Source organism: Podarcis vaucheri, assembly GCF_965113315.1.
Source record: "Podarcis vaucheri genome assembly, chromosome: 7".
Classification (NCBI taxonomy): domain Eukaryota; kingdom Metazoa; phylum Chordata; class Lepidosauria; order Squamata; family Lacertidae; genus Podarcis; species Podarcis vaucheri.
The window spans coordinates 17745904-17761920 of record NC_138765.1 but is presented as its reverse complement, the minus strand read 5'-3'; the positions used below and the strand labels follow the sequence as shown (position 1 = coordinate 17761920).

The following is a 16017-nucleotide window of genomic DNA, read 5'->3' as shown; positions in this document are numbered from 1 at the left end:
AACAGTGTGACGCGGCAGCTAAAAAAGCCAATGCAATTCTGGGCTGCATCAATAGGAGTATAGCATCTAGATCAAGGGAAGTAATAGTGCCACTGTATTCTGCTCTGGTCAGACCTCACCTGGAGTACTGTGTCCAGTTCTGGGCACCACAATTCAAGAAGGACACTGACAAACTGGAACGTGTCCAGAGGAGGGCAACCAAAATGGTCAAAGGCCTGGAAACGATGCCTTATGAGGAACGGCTAAGGGAGCTGGGCATGTTTAGCCTGGAGAAGAGGAGGTTAAGGGGTGATATGATAGCCATGTTCAAATATATAAAAGGATGTCACATAGAGGAGGGAGAAAGGTTGTTTTCAGCTGCTCCAGAGAAGTGAACACGGAGCAATGGATCCAAACTACAAGAAAGAAGATTCCACCTAAACATTAGGAAGAACTTCCTGACAGTAAGAGCTGTTTGACAGTGGAATTTGCTGCCAAGGAGTGTGTTGGAGTCTCCTTCTTTGGAGGTCTTTAAGCAGAGGCTTGACAGCCATATGTCAGGAGTGCTCTGATGGTGTTTCCTGCTTGGCAGGGGGTTGGACTCGATGGCCCTTGTGGTCTCTTCCAACTCTATGATTCTATGATTCTATGATTCTATGAAAAGCTTCCCTAAACAGGGCTGCCTTCAAATGTCTTCTAAAAGTCAGATAGTTGTTCATTTCCTTCACATCTGGTGGGAGGGTGTTCCACAGGGCGGGTGCCACTACTGAGAAGGCCGTCTGCCTGGTTCCCTGCAACCTCACTTCTTGCAGTGAGGGAACCGCCAGAAGGCCCTCGGCGCTGGACCTCAGTGTCCGGGCAGAACGATGGGGTTGGAGACGCTCCTTCAGGTATACTGGACTGAGGCTGTTTAGGGCTTTAAAGGTCAGCACCAACACTTTGAATTGTGCTCAGAAATGTAAGGGGGGTGGAAAGAAGAAGCTGACAGCCAGTGCCACCCCCTGCACTGGTTGTAAGGTATGAGGGCAGGCAGGTGGAGAGCTGACGAAGGGCAGAGTGAACCCCTTATCTCATCCTCCAAATTCTGTTCCTGCTCAGTGAGTGAAGCAATATTGCTTCATTACATCAATGAGGGGCATAATTCAGAAGCCAAACAAGAAAGGAAAGGAAATAGAAGGAAAGGAAAGGAAACAACAAACATACAAACAAGGACCTCCCCAACACACACACACAAATATTGGGGTTTCCCCTTCTGGTCTTTGGTTCTGATTAGGAGCAGACATAAAGAGACTCTGAAGTGGAATCTGAGAGGGGAAAATCATCCTCTCCATGGAGAATCCTTTAAGGTAAGATGATTCTCTGTGGTGGGTACATGGATGGGTTCCTCTTCTGGCATCTTGCTCCAGAAGCCTCTCAAATCTTCCCTATGAAGACTAATAGAGACGAGACAGGGTGGGAAACCTCCAGCCCGGGTTGAAGTGCAGCCTGCTGGACCTTGATTTCCACATCAGCCATACTACTTATCTCTACGATACACATCTTCCTTGAGGTATGTTTTGGCCTTGCTTGACTGTATCCTTGACCTCCAATAACGCCTCATGTTCACCTGGTTAGAGCACAGAGAAGGGTGTGTGGGAATGTGTAGAAACTAACCTGCTGTACAAAGGTGAAATCTGCATTCCTTGTTCTGACCACTTTTGGCTCTGCCCCCTCGCTTGCCCCTGGCATGTGGCCCCTAATATATTGCTCAGAGGGGAATGTGGCCCTTGGTGTAAAAGTCCCCCACTCCTGAAGTGAAGTATTTGAGTTGGATTTTAATCTGAGCTGGAGAAGAATTCAGGGGTCTAAAAGGCTTGTGTCTCAGAAGGAGACTTAAAAAAATATTTTTCTGTACTTGAGGAAGATTACAGATACTCCTGGAGAATAATTTTACATGGTATGAAAAATGGACACACCCTTCCTGCTTCTTGATAAAAGAACCTTGTTAATAATTTTAATAGTTTTTATTGTTCACTATCTGCTTTGGAAATGTGGTTTATTGAGGCTATCCATGGCCAAAGTAAATAAATTCAAGCTTACGTCACTTACAGCAACTTAACCACACCTCCATAGGGCTAGGGAATTTGAAAGCAGAGGAACATGGAAGGAACTAAATTCAGCTTTGCTCCATTATTTGGCACAGTTTTGTCCTCTAAAGAGAAAGAAATAGCTCTTAAGAAGAAGAAGAAGAAGAGTTTGGATTTGATATCCCGCTTTATCACTACCCTAAGGAGTCTCAAAGTGGCTAACATTCTTCTTTCCCTTCCTCCCCCACAACAAACACTCTGTGAGGTGAGTGGAGCTGAGAGACTTCAGAGAAGTGTGACTAGCCCAAGGTCACCCAGCAGCTGCATGTGGAGAAGCGGGGAATCGAACCCGGTTCACCAGATTACGAGTCCACCGCTCTTAACCACTACACCACGCTTAACTCTTCATGAAATGGATCCAAATTTTAACTCTTCATGAAAAAGAAATGGATCTAAAGCTTAACTCTTATATGGAAAAGTGCTAGGAAGAAGCTCTGGAATTTATTCTTTATCGTGTTCTGTCCATGTTCTCATCCTTTGCATGTGGCATTACCAGGAACATAAAATTTTATTGCATTGCGATAATAGAGGATTATTATATTATTCATCCTGCAGCGTGTCTCATTTCCTGAAATGGAGTCATAAAACAGTATTTGGGATTAAAGGTCAGCCCTTTTACTTGCAGCGAGCAGCAATTGGTTAGCCATATCTATCTTAATCTCCCTGGCATGGGCCTCCTCGAAAATTAATTAGGGAGTTGGGAGGACCTCCCACTGCCTACTGCAGATGACATCTGCCACTGGATTAATCCGTCTCACTCTGGCAAGGCAATCTTGGATGTGGTAAAACTGTCAGTCATGACGCATGGGAAACTTTGTTCTCAGAATCCCCATGAAGTGATTGATAAGTGAGAGATAAGTGGTGTAACTAGAAGGCTGAAAAAGTGCTGGGCAGCTTATCTCAAAGGCTCTCTGCGGCAACCTCCCTCCATAAAGGGAATGAGGTAACATGGCCTGATATTGGGGTGGTTTTAAAGCTTAGAGTCTGGGCTCATCCCCACTTATGTTTTGCCCTTTTCTTTCTAGGCACAACTCTGTACTTTAAAGCGATGCACCCAAGTGCCTTTTCTTTGGTTCCAACACTTTCCCCATGAAAACCCGCTCTTTACTGCTGAATCAGAACAAACGGCAATTTGGATTTTCCATGAATTGCCATTTGCTCCAATTCAGTGGTAAAGAGCAGATTTTCATAGGGAAAGTGGTGGGGTGGGGTGGGGTGGGGGGAGGACAGTTGGCAGTGCAGCTAAATTGCAGCCAGGAAACCAGACCCTTTTCTTAAAATTAAAACAATATCCAAATGCTTGTCAAAATATTCAAAAGCTTTTGCTGGCAGAACATATAGCTAAATAAGAATATATGCCAAGTGTTTACAATCAGGTGCTAATCCAAGCATGGGCTTAGTTTTACTTAGTTGAAGATTGCAGCTTCTTCCTTAAATATTCAAAACCAACTGTGCAAGAATAAGGAGTGTCGCCTTTCAGGGGCACCAACTATAGGGGGCTCTGGGTGCCTGAGCAGCCACCGCAGACCCCTCCAACTTCCAAGGTCTCGTGAAGTCTCGGAAATCATATCTGGGGCCTCGCTTTCTGAGGTCTTGGGAGGTCTTGGAACCTGACTTCCAGAGGCACTGGAAATCAGGTTCTGAGGGCAGGGGTGCGTGTGATGTCATGACATCACACACACTGCGCACCCATAACCTGGGGCCCAAGTCGGCTCCCCTGTCCCCTTTTTCTTCTACAGACACTGGAGAAAGAGATGGTGAAGTTGGAGGAAGGGCTTTTCTCTTTTTCAAAATGTAGTAAAGCATCTCTATGGGATGAGAGGTTAAGTGAAATATTTCCTCCCTTCCTTCATAAATAAAGAGCCTCTTCTTCTTTGAAGAAACTGGAGAGAGGAAGAGGAGAAATTACTTTCAGAATATATATATATATATATATATATATATATATGCTTTCGTAGATTTTCACGGGTACAGGAATGCAGGTTTTGGTGTCTTCGGGTGTCTTCCCGTGTAAGAGTCGGGGTGTCTGGGCGACGTTTCGACGAGGTCTCACTCGTCATCTTCAGGCTGGTGCTTTCGGCTTCTTGTTACTGGAACAGAGCAGAATCTGGTGTTTGAGTTCCTATAAATACTGTTGAGGGGTGTGGTGTATAGCCTCCAACGTTCTGGGCAGAGAGGAAGTTCCTAGATTAGTGTGCCTTTTCTTCTTTTGTTCCTTAATTACTTGAGGGATATCTTGAGTGATTTCATGAGTGATATTCTGAATACCACTGGGTGGGTCATTAAGTGTAGATTAGTTGCTAAAGCTTTCGTGTCTTGACCTCTTGAGCTTGTGAAGAGTTTTTCTGAGAAGATGGCTGTGCTGCATTTAGTTGTGCTCTGGCTTGGCTTCGTGTATAGGGGCGAGCTGTGATTTTGTGCCTTGTGCCAGCCAGATCTGTGTAGGGATTGCAGGGGGGTGCAGCATCCGGAGGTGCCACTATAGTTTGGCTACTGGATGGAGTCTGTAATATGTCTGTGGAGAGGGTCTGGGTTTGGGTCTGGTGTGGTTGATTGGTGACGGCGTTCTGTGTGCCTCTGGTTCTGGTGTCGGTTTTTGTGGGGAGGGCTAATTTCCAGATGTCTGGCAGGCGGGACGTGTCGTCACGCTTGTTCATGTTGTGAGGGTGTTTCTCTATCTCGATGGCTTCCATGATTATTCTCTTGTGGTGATGTTCCATGTTAAAGAGCAATTTGGAATCTGCAAAATTAATTTCGTGTCCTGTTTCTTTCATGTGTTGGAAAAGAGAGGAAGTTTTTTCTTCTTTTTTGACGGCATTCTTGTGTTCTGCGATACGTGCATTTATTCGTCTGTTTGTTTGTCCAATGTACGTGGCTGGGCAGACTTTGCAGGGTATTTCATAGACCCCTTGGTTTTCCAGCTGGATTTTGTCTTTTGGGTTTCTGAGGTTATTGGCTATTTTTTGGTTGGTGCAGAAGGCTGTTTTGATATTGTGTTTATGGAGGATTTTGCTAATTTTGTCTGTAGTGCCCTTGATATAAGGAAGGAGGGCCATGCCATTGTTTTCTTCTGTGTCTTGGTTTTTGGGGGGTGTTTCTTTTTGGATTAGCTTCGTAACCCTGTTTTTCTGGTATCCATTGGCGATTAACACATTTGAGAGATTCTGTAACTCAGTTGTCAAGTGGTCTTTGTCAGCCAGGCGTTTGGTTCTGGAGATGAGAGTCTTGGCTACGGAGTTTATTTGTGCAGGGTGGTGGTGTGATTGTGCATGTAAGTAGCGGTTGGTGTGTGTTTTTTTCCGGTAGATAGTGTGTCCTAGGGAGCCATCAAGTTTTTTGTAGATTAGGACGTCAAGAAAGGGGAGTTGGTTGTTGTCTTCTATTTCCATAGTGAATTGTATTTTGGGGTGTAGGCTGTTGAGATGTGTGAGGAAGCTATCTAGAGATGTGTGAGGAAGCTATCTAGTTTTTCTTTCCCGTGTGGCCAAATTACAAAGGTGTCGTCAACATATCAACATATCATATGTTGACGACACCTTTGTAATTTGGCCACACGGGAAAGAAAAACTAGATAGCTTCCTCACACATCTCAACAGCCTACACCCCAAAATACAATTCACTATGGAAATAGAAGACAACAACCAACTCCCCTTTCTTGACGTCCTAATCTACAAAAAACCTGATGGCTCCCTAGGACACACTATCTACCGGAAAAAAACACACACCAACCGCTACTTACATGCACAATCACACCACCACCCTGCACAAATAAACTCCGTAGCCAAGACTCTCATCTCCAGAACCAAACGCCTGGCTGACAAAGACCACTTGACAACTGAGTTACAGAATCTCTCAAATGTGTTAATCGCCAATGGATACCAGAAAAACAGGGTTACGAAGCTAATCCAAAAAGAAACACCCCCCAAAAACCAAGACACAGAAGAAAACAATGGCATGGCCCTCCTTCCTTATATCAAGGGCACTACAGACAAAATTAGCAAAATCCTCCATAAACACAATATCAAAACAGCCTTCTGCACCAACCAAAAAATAGCCAATAACCTCAGAAACCCAAAAGACAAAATCCAGCTGGAAAACCAAGGGGTCTATGAAATACCCTGCAAAGTCTGCCCAGCCACGTACATTGGACAAACAAACAGACGAATAAATGCACGTATCGTAGAACACAAGAATGCCGTCAAAAAAGAAGAAAAAACTTCCTCTCTTTTCCAACACATGAAAGAAACAGGACACGAAATTAATTTTGCAGATTCCAAATTGCTCTTTAACATGGAACATCACCACAAGAGAATAATCATGGAAGCCATCGAGATAGAGAAACACCCTCACAACATGAACAAGCGTGACGACACGTCCCGCCTGCCAGACATCTGGAAATTAGCCCTCCCCACAAAAACCGACACCAGAACCAGAGGCACACAGAACGCCGTCACCAATCAACCACACCAGACCCAAACCCAGACCCTCTCCACAGACATATTACAGACTCCATCCAGTAGCCAAACTATAGTGGCACCTCCGGATGCTGCACCCCCCTGCAATCCCTACACAGATCTGGCTGGCACAAGGCACAAAATCACAGCTCGCCCCTATACACGAAGCCAAGCCAGAGCACAACTAAATGCAGCACAGCCATCTTCTCAGAAAAACTCTTCACAAGCTCAAGAGGTCAAGACACGAAAGCTTTAGCAACTAATCTACACTTAATGACCCACCCAGTGGTATTCAGAATATCACTCATGAAATCACTCAAGATATCCCTCAAGTAATTAAGGAACAAAAGAAGAAAAGGCACACTAATCTAGGAACTTCCTCTCTGCCCAGAACGTTGGAGGCTATACACCACACCCCTCAACAGTATTTATAGGAACTCAAACACCAGATTCTGCTCTGTTCCAGTAACAAGAAGCCGAAAGCACCAGCCTGAAGATGACGAGTGAGACCTCGTCGAAACGTCGCCCAGACACCCCGACTCTTACACGGGAAGACACCCGAAGACACCAAAACCTGCATATATATATATATATATATATATATATATATATATATATATATTGTGTGTGTGTGTGTGTGTCTGCAGAGAGGTTCAACTTTTTAAAAAACAGCAACAAACCATTCTAAATATAAATATATAGCATCCCCATGTGAGGTGGCTGGAGAGAAACCAAAACTCTCTTCTATGTTCCATAACTTGCATTTTTTAAAAAATCATAATTTTAAAAAATCAAAGTACGCCTAGATCAGGGGTCAGTAAGGTTTACCTCACATGGGCCGGTTCACTCCCGCAGAGATCGCTCCTAGGGCTGAATCATGTCTGCGCAGACACGATTTCTGGGGATGGCTCAGGGGCCATTTAAATGACCCCCCGTGGGCTGCTTGTGGCCCATGGTCCGTAGGTTGCTGAGCCCTGGCCTAGATAGCCTTTTCTTAAAATACAATACATCCACTGGGGGGAGTGGTTAATGGGTTCAATACTGGATTGAAGGAAAGGGCTTAGGGAGTGCTAATGGTCCACAGGTTAGGGGGACACAATACTTGCTTTTCTCGGACTCTGGCAAACCACACTACGCCACTGCAGGCTGCCCACACATGTGACTCTTAACCTGCTATAGGACACTACATTCCAGCCACTCAAAATCAGAAGAGGAGGGGATTTCTTTTGGGGAGAGGAGACCCAAGGGCCAGATTCAGAGCCATGTGTCTAGGTGCACATAGATAATAAAAAGCAACATAAGATGCATGAGGTTTTATTTTGTTTAAAAAAAAGAAAGAAAAGTGTTTTCCTTACTGCAGTTAAGAGAAGGAGCTGGATAAGGAAAGCTCACTGGGTGCTGTATTAGTTAGCAGACCTGGCTATATCTTATCTTGCATGCAATAAATTTGCTACCACACAAGTGAAACCTTCCATTTTTTCCCTGTCCAAAGTTCTTTAGTATCACAGCTAGAGTGCATCATCGCAGAAAGCAGAAGTACGAGAATATTCAAGAAGTCAGGAAACTGGTGACTTGGTGCCTTTCCTGACTCAGTCCATTAGTGACCATTATTTGATGGCTCTATTTCCTTCCTTTCCTTTTCATTCCCCAGCCCCAGTGCTGCCTTCTGCCTCATCACTATGAGTTAGATAGAAATCATGTACAGTGGAGAGTTTGTTTCTGCAGGCTACCTGCAAGATAACCAACCCCAATACTACTCCTTTCAAACACACACCAGCTACAGGCGGTTGTCATCCACCAAGAGGGCGAGAGCCAAGGCCATTCGGCAGAGCTATAGCTCACTTGTTTGCACTTTCCCCACTAACACGCAGAGGTGCCGTGGTCCAGGGTCATGGAGGGGCTGAAGACCTGTTATGCTTTCTTCAGCTGAGTTCCAGCAGGGTCCCTGTCTCCAGTATCCAGTCAGAGTGAATGGGGAGCTTTTTATCTATTGAGCAAAAGGTCTTGTCAACCTTTGTACTGACTGGAACCAATCAGAGAGGAGTCAGCCACTGAGGATTGGCTCCTAGGGTCACTCTGGAAAATGCACGTGAGGACTACACAGTGTAGGAGTTATGTAAAGGTATGTAGGGATGCGGGTGGTGCTGTGGTGTTAAGTACGGAAGGTCAGTGGTTCCAATCCCCACAACGGGGTGAGCTCCCGTTGCTCTGTCCCAGCTCCTGCCAACCTAGCAGTTCAAAAGCACACCAGTGCAAGTAAATAAATAGGCATCGCTGCAGCGGGAAGGTAAACACTGTTTCCATGCGCTCTGGTTTCCGTCACAGTTTTCTGTTGCTCCAGAAGCGGTTTAGTCATGGCCACATTACCCAGAAAGCTGTCCGTGGACAAATGCCAACTCCCTCAGCCTGAAAGCGAGATGAGCACCACAACCCCATAGTTGCCTTTGAGTGGACATAACAGACCAGGGGTCCTTTACCTTTACCTTTAGAAGTTATATGCTGTGTTTCAGTTTTCATCATTTTTCAGAAAGTGCAAACTAAGTTGTTTGAATGTGAACTGAATCAAATTTCACTTCTATTCCTTCCACACACATACAGACATCTGCTGCTGCTCTCTGCTGTCTTCATCGGTTGCCTTGCATGAGCTGCTGGGGCTATGTGTAGCTCAAAAGCGAGGACTGAGAGGAGTGAAGGAGCCTAGGAACTCCAGCTCTCAGAATGAGAATGTTCTTGAAACTTGGTAGAGCCAGCCTGCAAGGACACATTTTATTTTTAATACAACTCCTTTGTGCTTGACTCCACATAGGTGGGTCTCAATCCTCATGTAGGTAAAGCTTCAACTCATCCTCCTGAGGAGAGGAGGAGGAGAAGAAGAACTCCCTTCCACATCTCTGTCACCCTCTTCCTATCCACCCAGCCCTTTCCTAGAGGTTGCTTCTGCCTACTGCTTTTCTTCCTCTTTTGCTGCCATCTGTGTCCTTGCCCACCACGACCCACCAATTCATCATCAGCAACCTCCACTGCTACCACCTCCTCCTTTGCTTCCCCTTCCTCCTCCGGTAGCAGCTCCTTGGTGCCAAAGCATTATTTCAGGGGGAATTGGGTGGCGGCACAGCCAGCTGTGGCTGACAGCTCTCCCTCCCTGTTTTTCTCTGTCCCCGGCAAGTGTGAGGGGGGAGGGAACAGCTTTGCTGTCATGCCTGCAAGTGAGAGAAGGAAGCAAGAGAGGGAAGCGAGTGAGTGGGCTAAGGTGGCCTGAGCAGTGTCAGAGTGTATGCAAACGCCACCCTCAGGAATGGAAGCACCAGCAGCGTTTGGAGAACTCCTTTCAGTGATATGCACACCTGCAAACTTCTCTTGCTTGCATCGTGCTGGAAAATAGCTCTGAGCAAGGATCAGAATACAATTCAGCTGGCTTCTGTTGTAAGCCAGACTCAGCAGATCAAAATCTATCAGAAGAACAACCCTTTTTTAGTTTACGTGACATGTTTTATTGTCTGATTTTCCTCTCAGAACAGCAGGGTTTCATGAAAATCGGTCAAATCTTGAATTTACAAAAACATTTTCACCTCTATTTTTTACCTCATAGCATGAAGGGCGAGTAGAACAATAGCAACAACAAAAGCCAATTCCATTCATGGAAATGCATGCCTCTCACCTCCAGATTTCTTTTTATTTGTTTTTACTGAAGAAATATAAAACAACAATTTCCTCTGGACAGACACATGGTCAGGTCCAGGGAAGGTTGCATGGATATAAGAATGAAACTCCTCTTCAGTGCTAATTCACTGCATGTGGTTCATTAAAGGAGGATCTTCATCAACAGGAGCCCAGAGAGTGTCAGGAAGACGAATGGAGCTGCTTCAGAGGCCTTGTTACATTCAACCTTTATAAGAAGTCCCACATTTTCAAAAACCTTCCCTATGTCTTTGGTTGCATTTCTGCATCCTGCCTCCGTAAGGCATAATTTCCTGAATGTTGTGATGCTGATGTTTGGTGCTGGACATACAACAAAACAAAAGGAAAAATAAAGACGAGTGATAAGTTGTCACAGTTCACAGCCGTTATATCCCAAGAAAATTCACCCATCCAGTTTCTATTTAGGTATGCTGGAGGTTGTCTTTCCCGATGGTCACTTTCTGGGCTGATATGGAACTCAGAACCTATGGATCTTTGGGTTGTTGTTTTTTGCAACAGTTTTCAGCTCAAAAACAGGACAAAATTCATACAAAAATGTGCATTTTAGGATAAAAGGCAAACAAGAATGATGGTGCAACCTTAAAAAATGCTGAATCTTTGGAACCCAAATTAGTGCTCTCTCACACACAGGAGCCACAGGAGCCCTGTTCAAGTGTTCATTTTGAATGTCTGAAAGATTAAATGGGAATTTGTGGTTTGAGCTCCTCTGGCTCAATGATACTATGCAAACTGGGTGCACTCCTTGGCCAAAAGCAGAATTGACATTAGTCTGAAGCAGGCTGCATGACTAGTCGATTGGGGACTTGGTCCATCAAGGTGCCTGTTCACGTCTTGGAAACCTTACCCATGAATATGGCAGCCCATTTCGGACCAGCACTCATCAGAGGACTTGGGCAGGGCACACAATCTTCCTTCACATGTTCAGACTGAATGCTCTGCTCTCCCTCCACGACATATTCACAAAGAAGGATCTCAACTTTGCAGCTGAGCACATGCTTTGAAGGCTTGTTGTTTAAAGGGTCTCGGGCTGTAGGGCTAGGTAAGAAAGCTGCCTGAGACCTCAAGAAGGGGCTTTCAGTCAGAGCAGACAGTTCGAGGCTGTGCCGTATAAAGAGAGCTTCATATGCTTGTGTGATTTGTGCAACTAGAATCATATAATTTTAGAGCTGGAAGGGACTCCAAGGTTCATCTAGTCCAGGCTTCCTCAAACCCAGCCCTTCAGATGTTTTGAGACGACAGTTCCCATCATCTCTGACCACTGGTCCTGCTAGCTAGGGATCATGGGAGTTGTAAGCCAAAAACATCTGGAGGGCTGAGTTTGAGGAAGCCTGCTCTAGTCCAACCCCCTGCAATGCAGGAATCTCAGCGAAAGCATCCATGACAGATGGCCATCCAACCTCTGCTTAAAAACATCTGAGGAAGGAGAGTCCACCATCTCTTGTGGGAGTCTGCTCCACTGCTGAACAGCTCTGTCAAAAAGTTTTTCTGAATGTTTAGTCGGGATCTCCTTTCCTGTAACTTGAAGACATTGGTTTGAGTCCTACCCCCCAGAGCAGGAGAAAACAAGCATGCTCCCTCCTCCATGTGACAGCCCTTAAGATAGCTGAAGATGGCTATCATATGTCCTGAAGACAGGAGTGCCTGGCATGCTCTGGTCCATGGGGTCAAGAAGTGTCAGACACGACTAAATGACTAAACAACAACAATCATATTTCCTCTCATTCTCCTCTTTTCTAGGCTAAACTATGGAGCTTATTCATTCATCTGGCCTGGGTTATGATAATTCTCACTCATGTGAAGGTGCATACGAATAAGTGGCACAGGTATCTTCTCCAGCAGGGCAATCTACTTTATCACTGGAACATGTTTTCCCAATGGCACTGCAAACTTCACACTGCAAGGAGGTACCTGGAAGAGAAATATGTTCAAATGTCTGTGTTATTTGTTTGGGGAATAGGAGTAAATCCCACCTGCGTGGATAATGAGAATACCCTTGGAATTTTACTTTACCCACTGTGGAACAGGCCTTCAATTGCTCCTGATCAAAATATGAATGGAGCAGGAAGATCTCCCTTGCCTTAGATGGCCTTTGAGTCCTTCTAGTTCAATACATGCCTTTGTCAAGACAAGCTACCTCTGCTTGAAGAAGTTATACTTTATTTTTTCCTCATGTGAGAAAATGAGGGCTGCCAGCTTTGAATTTGTCCCAAACTGTTAAGTCTCCCAGGACAATTCCTCTCTGAGGTGTACAAAGGAAATTCACTAGCAAGTCCTCACCTGTAGTGAGAAGCAGAGAGCAGAAGAGGAGTCCCAGGAGAGGCTTCATGGTGAAGGATGTACGCAGTCCAAGCCTCATGCAAGATGTCCCTCGTCGATGAAACAGATTTTCTGGGCTGAAGGATCTGCACAAATATTCAGAGAATCAGCATGTAACAACTTCCCAAGGGGAATTCATGGGAGTTTCTAACATGCCAAGATACTTTCGAGGTGATGGAATCAGGGCTGCCCAACTGGTGTTGCCCATCCCCCCTTTTTAAGCTGTAAAAGCATTGACATGGTGCAGAAATGATGCATGTCATTTCCTAGTAGAACTAAGGAATGGACAGTAACGAAGACTTACTCTTGAAGCAAGTAATAAAATCAGTGGTTGCTGGTGCTCATTGGGATTGGTGGGAAGGACGGAAGGGAAACTAGCAGAAGGTGGGGGGCAGAGATAAATACAGGAATAGACATCTCCTAACTGGGTGTAAGAAGGCTGGAAGGTGGCTGAGGGCAAAGTGAGCTTTGTCTTAATGGATCAGCTTCTACTGAATAAATATTTGCAGGTGAAGGTCGCTAAGTATGAATCTGTTGCTCCTCCCAGAGTGCCTCAGAAAGGCTCATGAGACCAACTCTACCTATCACAGTATTGTCCCTTCTGAGATGCCATGCTTCTCCAGGGTTTTTGGAAGAGAAACGCATTTCCCATCATCTGCTGTCTGATCCTTTTTACTGGAGATTTGAATTCTTGAGTGTGGGACTTTCTGCAGATTAAGGATGTGCTCTAGCACTGAGCTATGGGTTTTTTCTGACTTGGGTGGATAGGTTTGTTTAAAAATGGAAAAAAATACTAGGCAGACCAATTTCTGGAACCAGCAAGGCTCATTGCAAACTGAAATGGTATGTGTCTCCACATAGACTGAGGAAAATTTAAACAGTTTGTGATGGAAAGTGTTGGAGATGTGGACATGAAATATATTTGCTTGCGGATCTGTCCAATAATACAATTATTTTGGAGAGAGGTAGCAGAGATAATGTCATTCATAGCACATTACACTTTGCCACTGGACCCCCTGATAATTTTTATAAGGTATTCAGACCCACAAATAAGCTGTATGAATTAATGGAATAGTAACTTGCATACTTTTTGCGCAAAAATAGAAAAACAGATGATTACCAACAGCGGAATAGCAATTAACAAACATTTGGAAGGTAGCCGTGATGAAAGAAGGCAGACCACAAAGAGAAAATATTAAAGATAAGTGGAGTCCACTTATTGAATTTATGAAATATAAATATCATCCGAATATGGATGAAACAAATAGTTTTTTTATGTAATGCAACATTAAGTAGAATGTGATTGTAATGTTTTTATTACATGTGGAATGTTGCTGTTTCACACAATTATATATGAGATTCAATCAAGCTTGTTTTAAAATAGGGGAGGATGGTAGAACTTACCACAATCTTGCAAGGACTTCTGGTGGGGTGTTTGGCATTGCAAGGCACACGGGATGTCCTTCTTTAACTGCCTAATGGAATTTTGTCAGGTATGGAGCTCAGAAACCCACCTTTATAAAGGGCTCTGTGTGAAACAGGAACCATCCTCATCTCTTATCCACTCCATGCCTATTCATTATCCTAATATATTATTATGCCTATTAATTATCCTTATCCAGGTGCCTCAGAATGACAACTGCTGTTTATCACAAGTGCTCTTGTTCTCAGGTCCTGGTTTCATGTATCCAGCCGGAGGCTGCAAGGACTGGAATCTGGACTAAAATGGACCTTTGGTTTGATCCAGAAAGGCTATTATTGTGTTTTTATGCTAGGAGGGCTGTGGGGCAGGGTGACGAGAAAGCCACAGAGTGGATCCTATTCATGTGGGGAAGTGGATGACTGCATAGATTTCTAAAGTGGGGTGCGTGCTTTGGTGCCAGCCCACAACATTCCAGTAGACTGTGTACGCCAACCTGCCAAATTCTTTTCAGTGTGCTTCACCCCTTTCCAAACCCTCCTCTTTAGCATTTCAGATCATGCAGATGAAAGGAGGCAGGAGACAAGAGGAAGACAGTTTAGATTTACAACAGGGGTTTGAGGGAGGTCACAGCTCAGAGGAAGATGAGGGGAGAAGTTGGGAAATAATGGGAGAGGAGGAGGAGGAGGAGGAAGCAAGGGGGGCAGTTAACGGATACGGTGTCTTTAGAAAACATTCCAGACCGCCCCCCTCCCAGAACCCGGTGAGTCTTGAAAGTAGGAGACCAAAGAGCTCAAGGACAGACGGCACTTATCAGCACCCATAGGAGAGATGATGCAATTGATGAATGAGGAAGTGGGAGAGATGAGGGGGCGGAATTCACTCGGAACAACGCTATTATCCAAGAGGCTGCGTTCTATAGCCTCTCTCTGTAAATACTGAATAAAAAGCGGATGGTAATAAACATTCCCTTGTCTTTGTACGTTCCTGGGCAAGCAGCCGGGAGTCACTGGCAGCAGCCTGACAGTCAGGTGTGCTCTCGTGTGTGTGTGTGTGTGTGTATGATGATGTATCACTTCCAGGCCCTGTTGCACCTGGTGATTCAAGGACAGTCCTATCTTCTGCCCCAGATCATTCTTGCTCAAATATATCACCAGGGCCAGTTGACACCATTTGACACAAAGTGGGCAGCACAGTTGATTCTAAAACACACATTCCCACATCTCAGCCTGTTCCACACCAATCTAATCCCACAATACCCAGCTGCATCATGGTGATGAAATGCCATCTGCTCATGTGTACCCAGAACGGAAGGGAATGGGCACTGAGAGTAAACCTGGTGGGGACTGGCATCTGGCATAGCCTCTACTCCTTTATGAGGGGAGGAGTTGTGAGTGGGAGCTGGTTCCCGTGTCAGCAGGGGGGCATATTTGGCCCCCTGCGTCAGATTCCCGGCTGCTGCGCCATGCCCATCAGCCAGCCAATAGGGCTGGCTTGGTGGGTGGGGTTTAGCCGCATTCAAGCAGCCGCAGCAGCACCATGCCCTCATTCAGCTGCCTGGAGTCGTTGGATCACCCGCCCACCCTCCCTTTAGGTCATATTTATGCTTTTGACCTGCTATGGACTTTGGTTGGTTGCCTTGGTTGCCCAGGGAGTCTGGTAGGAATTTTTATCCATTTGGCTAATTGGCACCAACCTCTTGGTTTTTCGCCTACCTCGTAGCAAATTGCCACAACTTTTGGGGCATTGGCGGTTAGGCATTGGAATATGTGTCGTGTGTTGGAGGGCAGGTTGTGGCCATCACCTACCCCTCCCCTTGTTGGTTTTCTGTTAAAGGAATCCAGCGGTCGTGGATCCTGTCCGATGCCCTGCTGGTGGCTAGGGCCATGACACGACCCCCGGTGACATCAGGGGAAGCTTCCAGTTGTATCTGCATCAACAAGCTCCTCCAACTGGTTGTTAACCTTTTGGATGATTCCCCGTGTTTGTTTGATCCAATGCCTAAGCCAATACCACTTACATG

The 16017-nt window shown here is 45.3% G+C and overlaps 1 long non-coding RNA gene across 1 annotated transcript; it reads right to left on the bottom strand.

The window, feature by feature from the left end:
• Positions 1-10049: 10049 nt before the first annotated feature.
• LOC309537379 lies at positions 10050-14670 on the bottom strand. Its single transcript, XR_014221847.1, has 3 exons — positions 13979-14670; positions 12536-12660; positions 10050-12166 (listed from the first exon to the last, which is right to left on the bottom strand). It is a non-coding gene; the product is annotated as an uncharacterized lncRNA (long non-coding RNA).
• Between the last annotated feature and the right edge of the window lie 1347 nt (positions 14671-16017).